Raw genomic sequence first — 10,005 nt, 5'->3', positions numbered from 1 at the left:
ATAAATCTAGAAGAGAAACGCCCTGCGTCTGTGTGTGTGGTGAACGAGCAGAAATCAAGAGTTTAAACCACCAGAGGCTTAAAATAAGCAGAGCCCCTGTATTTATTCAGCCACACACACGGACGACATCAGACTCACTGTAGATACACTTTCATCATGTTTGAGTTTCACATTCTGTGTAATGCAGAGCAACCCAGCAGCCAGCACGACAGCAGATGTTCTGTGTCTGATTGAGAATAAATGTGATGAGTATTTTTATAATACACTATTAGTGCTTGGATAAAAGCACTTCATGCTATAATTACTGCATCAGGACACAGTGTGGTTTGTGCATTAAAAACCACAATCTGATGTTATTTAATCCTGTTAACATGCATACAAACACACCTCGGGTGTGGCTTCACCTTTCATTCTCACACACACACACACACACACAGATCCAGACACGCAGATGACCTGGAAACACTAGATGAGAGAACACTATCACACCTGATCACTGAAGCCCAGCAAACACTGGAGTCTAACGGTTTGTTAGTGACATCTTCTGAAACACTCCAACAACTGACACTCATGAATAACAATCAGTTTTGACAGATCTGCAGTCTGATTGGTCGCTTGGGGTCATGGACTTATCTTATTGGCACAAGATTATTCGACTCAAAGCTCATGCAAGTACACAAACTAGAAAAGTAATCTAAAAGTAGTCAGATTATTTTATATAAAATTTGTATTCTACAATTGCTAGTAAACTCCAACAGAAATTCAATTAAACATGAAGTTTTGTTGTACAAAGACTCAAAAAAAAAAAAAAAAAAAAAAAAAAATGTTCAAAGTGGGAATTGCAATCGGTAGCAAATTAATTCGTAATAAGTAATCTACTTTGCCAGTCCAGTGATCCGGTTAAAACAGCAGGGATGATTTTAATTCATGAACTGGTCACAGCAGACAGGAAGTTGAACTGGAATGACAGGAAGTGGAAATCACTACATTGACAATGCATCTTAAGTTTGAGGTTTGTTATGCTTTATCTTTGACTTCCATTATTAATGAATTTACTGAAAATGCTGTGTCTGTTTCGTTGTTTTACTCAGCAAATAAATAAATAAATAAATAAATGATCATTAAGAAAAAAATGCAGTCCAATGTAATATGTAAAACATCTTGCTTGTTTTAAATTTTTTTTTCTTTGAATGTAGTACATTTTTTATGTTGATTTAGTCTCATTTATAATTTTGTGAAAATATGATGTTATTTAAATATTCCTTGTTTATGTTTTTGCATGCATCTTAAACTGTGCAAACATGTTGGATATTTAGATTTTGTACTCTACATTTGTAACAATTTACTCAAAGCCTTTATGAATAATGCATTATTAAACTAGTTTTAATGCATTAATTATGCCTTGTAATGCATTGCACAGGTATATTTGTAGCAATAGACAACAATACATTGTATGGGTAAAAATTTTACATTTCTCTTTTATGCCAAAAATCATTAGGATATTAAGTAAAGTTCATGTTCATGAAGATATTTAGTAAATCTCCTACTGTAAATATATCAAAACTTAATTTTTGATTAGTAATATGTATTGCTACGAACTTCATTTGAACAACTTTAAAGATGATTTTCTCAATATTTAGATTTTTTTGCTCCCTCAGATTCCAGATGTTCAGATATTGTTTCAGAAAACTGACTCTTATGACTGGTTTCGTGCTCCAGAGTCTCACATGAGAACGATGAGAGAGAGAGAGAGAGAGAGAGAGGGAGAGAGGGAGAGAGAGAGAGAGAACGATGAGAGAGAGAGAGAGGGAGAGAGGGAGAGAGAGAGAGAGAGAGAGAGAGAGAGCGGCAGATGTCGGCTCAGGTGGAAGCGGATCCTCTCAGTCAGCAGATGGAAGAGGAAAAGCATCTCAGAGGGAATTCTGCTCTAAAAACAGACTGACCGGAAGAGAGGAAAGAGACGGAGGGAGATCCGTGGATCTGTTCTTCATCAGGAACACCTCAGCGTCTTCTCTCTGCTTGAGAATGAATCTGGCATCAGCTTGTGAAAGCGAAGGGGTTCAGGAAGACGATCTATTCCTGGACGCTTCACAGGAACGTGCTCCTGATATAGAAACATCTCCAGGAGGAGCATCTGCTGCTGATCACAAGCGCTCACAGACTGATGAATCAACAATCATACAGTTTATTCTCCTAACACAGAGAGAACGGATCAAGAGAAATGAACCCAAGCTTGACTAATGGAAGGATCGAGCAGCACTGAGGAATCAAACATGGTTAGATGTTCTTCCAGTCGATCAGGACATCAACAGCATCTCGTCTCCTGGAGAGGAACTGGAACACAAGTGATGTTTGTCTGGCTCCAGAGGGATAACACAGATGCTGTCATCGTCAGATATTAAATACATATCTACAGCAATCAGACAAACCCAGACCTACAGATCCTGCAGGAAACATTACCTTCATGTGTGTTAGTGATGCTCTGATGGACACAGCTTAGAGACTGAAAGCTATTAATGCATAAAAAATCTTGTTGAAAACACAACAAACGAAAATTAAGCGAATGATGCTGTGCATAAACATGCTTGGTAAATAAGCAGCTTTCAGATGTGGCTCTGGCAGCAGAAATATCTGAATTCATCATCAGCAAGAACTAATCAAAGTTAATTAAAAGCATATAGAAATCAAGAGGAATATTCTGCCCTTTAGTTTTATGATTATGAAAGCACATCTTTCCAAATCATTACAGCCTCCCTTTCTCTCTAAACTAATCAGATAAAGCTGATTTCTACCGGATTTAAGATCTTTACTGAGTTTACTGATGATTGAGACAGATAATAAACACTATTTACAATCATTAACACCACGAATTCATAAAGGAGGTCAAATTAACCCTCCATGATGTAAATATCTGATCAATAAAAACCTTCAAATATTTGATATTCCATGAAGTACAACTGCATTTTAAAAATAGTATGTTTCATCTTTTGCAATGCATGTAAAAATAGACAAATATGAATGTCTGATGTATTGAACATTTGTCTATTATTTTAATTATTTAAAAAGACACCTATAATCCGAAGAAAACCAGTAAATCCAGTTCTAGTCATTTTGACCTGTATATATATATATATATGTGTGTGTATAAGTGTGCACAAATCTTGACAGTCTGCTGATTTCCAGTTGAGCGCGAGAGCAAGTAAACCCTAACAGAGCATTTCTTCAGATAATCAGAGCGGTCCGTGTCGGAATCATCTCTCGGAGGAGTTGAACGTCTCAGGAAATGTGTCAGATTCACAGGGATTCATTACTTGATGACATAAATCATCTCTCTCAACACTTTCCACTGCACGCGTGGGCTAAAATAAGCCATTAAACCTTCACGCTCAAAAATATGATGATCCAAAAAACAATAAAAATTAATTAATTAATTTCATCTAACAAAAGCAAGAAATGTAATGAAAGCAGTAATTCATGAGAACTGTGTCATCATATACTCGTGTAACTCGTGTTGTTTCTTCTGTGGAACACAAGAGCAGATGTTCAGCTTAAAACACCATCAGAGTATCATGTGAGGATCAGAATATTAATGTGCACAGATTCTTCTGGAGGTACGAATCTGAATGAATCCACTGCATGTTTTTTGTGGTTCATTGTGATTCCTGTTCTGACAAAACTCTCATGGACTTTGCAGATGTGCACACAACCACCAACAAGGAAGGACAATATTTGGAACAGGACCACAGAATGACCCAGATGAGATGCTTACTTATGTAATCAGGGGGCGGGGCCTCGCATATAAAATCAGGGGGTGGAGCCTCATATATATGAGCACAGGGGCGGAGTCTCTGCTGTCAGCTTCATGCGCAGTTTCATAGAGAAGCAATGAACGCATCATATTTTTCCTCATTCTTTCTCTGATGAGTCTCAGCGGTCAGCTCTTTGCCAGTCTTTTCCTCGCCCCGCATTCGCTCACTGTGACATGATGAATTACAGATGGCCTCATCTAATGGAAAATGAACTTGTCCGCCATGGGATTCTCATTTATCACACTGGTGTCATGCTTTCTTTCTCTCAGTATCTTATTTCAGTTTAATGGTCTTTTCTCACCATCCGCTCGTCACACATGCTCAGACTCTGTGTTTATAGAAGCAGCGAGCTGATTGTTTCAGGCCCAAGTGCTCTTTCTGTGTTTAGTATTTGCATCCTCATTGAGTCGTAGCTATGCCATCAAAACAAACACAGCGTCCATATGAACCCAAAGACACTCATAAAGTTTCTGTTTAACGCTACGTCGTGCTCTATATAAATGACACAAGTTTTATTATAAACAAAGCCACAAATGCAGTCTCTTCCCGAGTAAATGAAAACAGACAAACAACACGTCTCTTTTCTTGATCAAAACGAGCATTATTTCAAACAATACACACTGCATGTAGAACCCATCATCCTGATGGATAATCAGACTTCAGCGGTGTATCTGACTGCACGATCTACAATATTTGACAAATTTGCCAACAGCCAAAACTTGAGTGAAAACCACTGCTGGCTTCGCGGTCAGAATTTCCATCCACCCAGAATGAACTAATTCACTGACATAACTCTGGAAATAATATTAAATATACAGTTTGGCTTGTTGATATCTATCTGAGTCAAACAAACTCAAATCATGATGCACTGAGAAAGCTGACGTTCTCTGGAAAGTGTCAGAATTTGAGAACAGTTCATCTGAAGTTTGCAGTTTTCAGTTGAATTGAAGCACCACAAGCTCATTTCTCATCTTGTATCACGAGAATGCATCTGCTCCGATGTAAACCTTTCTGTAGTTTGATCTCTGATCGTCTGCGTCATGATCAGCGTTTCTGTTTAACTACTGTGTGAAAAAATCAATCTCTCTTAGAAGAACGAATGCAAACACTGCACATGGGCCATGAAGCTGGACACACACACACACACACACACACAGACACACACACACAGACAGACACACACTTTTTTACTTTCTCAAAAAAACTCATTCTGTATGATTTATAAGTGTTTTGAAAAATGGGGACATGGGTTATGTCCTCATAAGTCTCCCTCTCCTTGTAATACCTGTGTCATACCCATGTCATTATACAGAGTTGTGTCCTGATATGATACAAAAACAAGAACACACACACATACACTCTCAGACACACACACACACACACACACACACACACACACACACACACACACACACACACTCTCACTCACACACACACACACACACACACACACACACACTCTCACACACACACACACACACACACACACACACACACACACACACACTCTCACACACACACACACACACACACACACACACACACACACAGACAAATTGCAACCATTCAGCCGTCAGCTACAGTATCACATCAGACAGTGCACTATAGACCCCCTGAGGAACAGTTCCACTCATTCTCTACTATAGAGAATGAGGAGTTGTCGTCACAGCACAAAGCCCCTCCCTCGAGATCACGGTCTCCGCCATGTTTGCAGGATACCGGCGGCGAAACAGGATTGTTTACATGTGTTTTTAAATCGGTAGTAGAGGAGGTTCTCGCAATTCTGCACTGTTTTACCATGCCTGGAAGTTACTGCTGCGTTAAAAACTGCTCCAGTACCTCACACAATACATATGGAGAACATAGGAACAATGGAATACAGTTTTTTTAGGTTACACCAAGCGCAAAACAGCAGTATTTGGAGAAGCTCTCAAGCATCCAAAATATCGACCCATACGAGCTCCCTGCAGCAGCACAGAGACCTGGACAGTTTACATCCACGCACACATATGGACATTGGGAATTATATTGTTTTTGGTTTAAGTTACTACACAATGCAGGAGTTTAAAAGCCACAAGTCTTTGGAAAGTTACGAGGCTTTCTGCTGTGGCTGGGTCCATCTACAGCAGGTGATGAAAGCAGTGTTGTACTGGCCAAAGTAAGTTTATTCACATGCGTTTTAGTGTATTGTAATTACATTGCAGTTAGAATGCACTTCTTGACCAAAATGGCAAAGTAATTAACTGCGACTGTTTCGTAAACACTAGATTGTAACGAGATGTACTGTACCAGGTTTTTGTGTTGGGGGCAAAGTGGAGAAACCAGTTCTGGGTTAGCTAGGGTAGTTAAATGTGTGATTGCAAGATGTTAATGTCCTGGTTAGATTAAAGCCATTAACAGCGTGAATGCGAGGTGATTTACATTGAAACAATATAATTCCCAATATCCATATGTGTGCACTGAGGTATATGGTTCAGGTCTCTGTGCCGCTGCAGGGAGCTCGTATGGGTCGATATTTCGGATGCCTGAGAGCTTCTCCAAACACCGCTGTTTTGCACTTGGTGTGAGCTTGTTCCTGTAAGGTCCCCTTTCTTTCGCCTTATGTTTTTGCATTGCTTTACTTTCTTCCTTTTCTTTCTCATATTCGTAGATCTGTCTCGATCTTTTCCGCCGACAAAATAAATGCGCAAAAATTAAAGATCTCTGAAATGTTTAGTCGCTTCTCTGTGAAGTTCTGAAGGCATTGCCCCTGGCAACCGATAGCGTATCCTGCCATCAAGGCCAGGCGGCTCAGACCCCTCCCAAATCAACCCAAATCGGCACCTGACTCCTCACTCTCAATAGGAGAGGAAGAACTGTATAAACTTGTTAAATCATCTAAACCAACAACATGTATGTTAGACCCTATACCATCTAAGCTCCTAAAAGAGGTGCTTCCAGAAGTCATAGATCCTCTTCTGACTATTATTAATTCCTCATTGTCATTAGGATATGTCCCCAAAACCTTCAAACTGGCTGTTATTAAGCCTTTCATAAAAAAAAAACACAACTTAGAACTAGTTAATTATAGACCAATCTCAAATCTCCCTTTTCTGTCCAAGATACTAGAAAAGGTGGTATCCTCACAATTATATTCCTTCTTAGAGAAAAATGGTATACGTGAGGATTTCCAGTCAGGATTTAGACCGTATCATAGTACTGAGACTGCTCTCCTTAGAGTTACAAATGATCTGCTCTTATCATCTGATCGTGGGTGTATCTCTCTATTAGTTTTATTGGATCTTAGTGCTTCATTTGACACAATTGACCACAGCATTCTTTTGCATAGACTTGAACACTTTGTTGGCATCAGTGGAAGTCCATTAGCATGGTTTAAATTGTACTTATATGACCGCCATCAGTTCGTAGCAGTGAATGAAGATGTATCATATCGATCACAAGTGCAGTATGGAGTACCTCAAGGCTCAGTACTAGGGCCGCTACTCTTCACGCTTTATATGTTACCCTTGGGAGATATCATCAGGAAACATGGTGTTAGCTTTCACTGTTATGCTGATGATACGCAGCTCTATATTTCCTCGCAGCCTGGTGAAACACAACAATTTGAAAAACTAATGGAATGCATAGTCGATATAAAAAATTGGATGATGAGTAATTTCTTACTGCTAAATTCTGAAAAAACAGAGGTGTTAATTATAGGACCTGAAAACTCTGCTTGTAATAACCTAGAACACTGTCTAAGTCTTGATGGTTGCTCTGTCAATTCTTCGTCATCAGTTAGGAACCTAGGTGTGCTACTTGATCGCAATCTTTCCTTAGAAAGCCACGTTTCTAGCATTTGTAAAACTGCATTTTTCCATCTCAAAAATATATCTAAATTACGGCCTATGCTCTCAATGTCAAATGCAGAAATGTTAATCCTTGCATTTATGACCTCAAGGTTAGATTATTGTAATGCTTTATTGGGTGGTTGTTCTGCATGCTTGGTAAACAAACTACAGCTAGTCCAAAATGCAGCAGCAAGAGTTCTTACTAGAACCAGGAAGTATGACCATATTAGCCCGGTCCTGTCCACACTGCACTGGCTCCCTATCAAACATCGTATAGATTTTAAAATATTGCTTATTACTTATAAAGCCCTGAATGGTTTAGCACCTCAGTATTTGAATGAGCTCCTTTTACATTATACTCCTCTACGTCCGCTACGTTCTCAAAACTCAGTCAATTTGATAATACCTAGAATATCAAAATCAACTGCGGGCGGCAGATCCTTTTCCTATTTGGTGCCTAAACTCTGGAATAACCTACCTAACATTGTTCGGGAGGCAGACACACTCCTGCAGTTTTAATCCAGTACGTATCCAGACCAGATGGTGGATCAGCACCTAGAAAGGACCTCTACTGCCCTGAAAGACAGCGGAGACCAGGACAACTAGAGCCCAGATACAGATCCCCTGTAAAGACCTTGTCTCAGAGAAGCACCAGGACAAGACCACAGGAAACAGATGATTCTTCTGCACAATCTGACTTTGCTGCAGTCTGGAATTGAACTACTGGTTTCGTCTGGTCAGAGGAGAACTGACCCCAACTGAGCCTGGTTTCTCCCAAGGTTTTTTTCTCCATTCTGTCACCGATGGACTTTCGGTTCCTTGCCGCTGTCGCCTCTGGCTTGCTTAGTTGGGGTCACTTCATCTACAGTGATATCATTGACTTGATTGCAAATAAATGCACAGACACTATTTAAACTGAACAGAGATGACATCACTGAATTCAATGATGAACTGCCTTTAACTATCATTTTGCATTATTGAGACACTGTTTTCCAAATGAATGTTGTTCAGTGCTTTGACGCAATGTATTTTGTTTAAAGCGCTATATAAATAAAGGTGATTGATTGATTGATTGTTCAGTGTGTAGAGCTGATGGCAGGTGTGTAGTAGTATAATAATAGTATAGTGTGTTTGTATATGCCCTGGCAACAGTCAGAGAACCACTGGAAAGTGCTGAAATAATGTGCGTGTCAGAACCGCTTCGGTCTCTAGAGGATAATAATCACAGGTGGATTCCACTGCTGAAACAAACCACTTCAGAATCATCAATCCTCTAAAACACCTTGTGAAGATTCATTCTTGAACTGATCACAAACACAAACTCACTGCACGTTCACCCGATCTTCACAGGGAAAGAGAGCGCACACGGCTGGAGGATAGTCACAAATTACCAACTTTTCAAAAATTACCTGTAAATCTCTCATTATGCTATTTTATCATCACATCTTGGTTTAATTCATTAATTTATTTGTCAAAAAAATTACAAAACATACAAAACATTACTAAAATCATTTAGTTATAAAAATCATTTATAACATACCATACCGTGAGAGCAAAATTAGCCAGTTTCAGTCCAATGTGATAACATTAACTAGCATTTACAGGAAAAATAAATCCTCTGTGGGTCGAAATGATCCAAAAACACTTGAGGTAGTGTTATAATCACAGATAATCATTAGTATTTTATTAACTGCTCACACACTGAGAGATGACACTCAAACAGCAGAAACACACACCAAATCTACAAACACACACCGGTTCTCAGCCTTTGACTCGTCGACTGGGATTAAGATCATGACATCATGACAAAAGTGTTTGCAAATGTTTGCTTTTGAGATCTGTTTGGGATATTTTGAATGCAGTGCTTCATTTTGCAGTTTGTATTTTGTGTGTGCAGTTCTTGGATTTATGTAAAGTTTTGAAAATGTGTGTAAGCAGTGTGTAAATGTAAAAAGTATGAAATCAGCTCATAGAAACATGATGCAGATGTACTATATGACACTACCCCAATGACATCATCATCATCAGAATCTGAGCATGTGCTGGTCTCCTGAGGGAGTGAAAGTCTCAGATATTCCATGTGTTGTGCTTTATGATCCATACAGCAGCGATCAGAGCAAAGCCTCTCTCAGCGTGTTCTGACAGATCTCCCTGAGACAGCGGTCATATTTCCTCTCAGTGTCCAGCACATACAGCGAGAGGAAGAGAGGGACAGACGGCAGATGATCCAGGATTCATCTCACTCGTCGAAAAGCTCATTCGTTTAGATGCCAGTAATTCTTGGTTGTTTACATCTGGTTTCAGTGACATCAGTGAAGAACACTGTTAAACCACACGACTGAATGATCAGAAACACACTTACACAG

This window comes from Carassius auratus, unplaced genomic scaffold (assembly GCF_003368295.1).
Source record: "Carassius auratus strain Wakin unplaced genomic scaffold, ASM336829v1 scaf_tig00216378, whole genome shotgun sequence".
NCBI lineage: Eukaryota > Metazoa > Chordata > Actinopteri > Cypriniformes > Cyprinidae > Carassius > Carassius auratus.
This window is presented reverse-complemented; position numbering follows the sequence as displayed.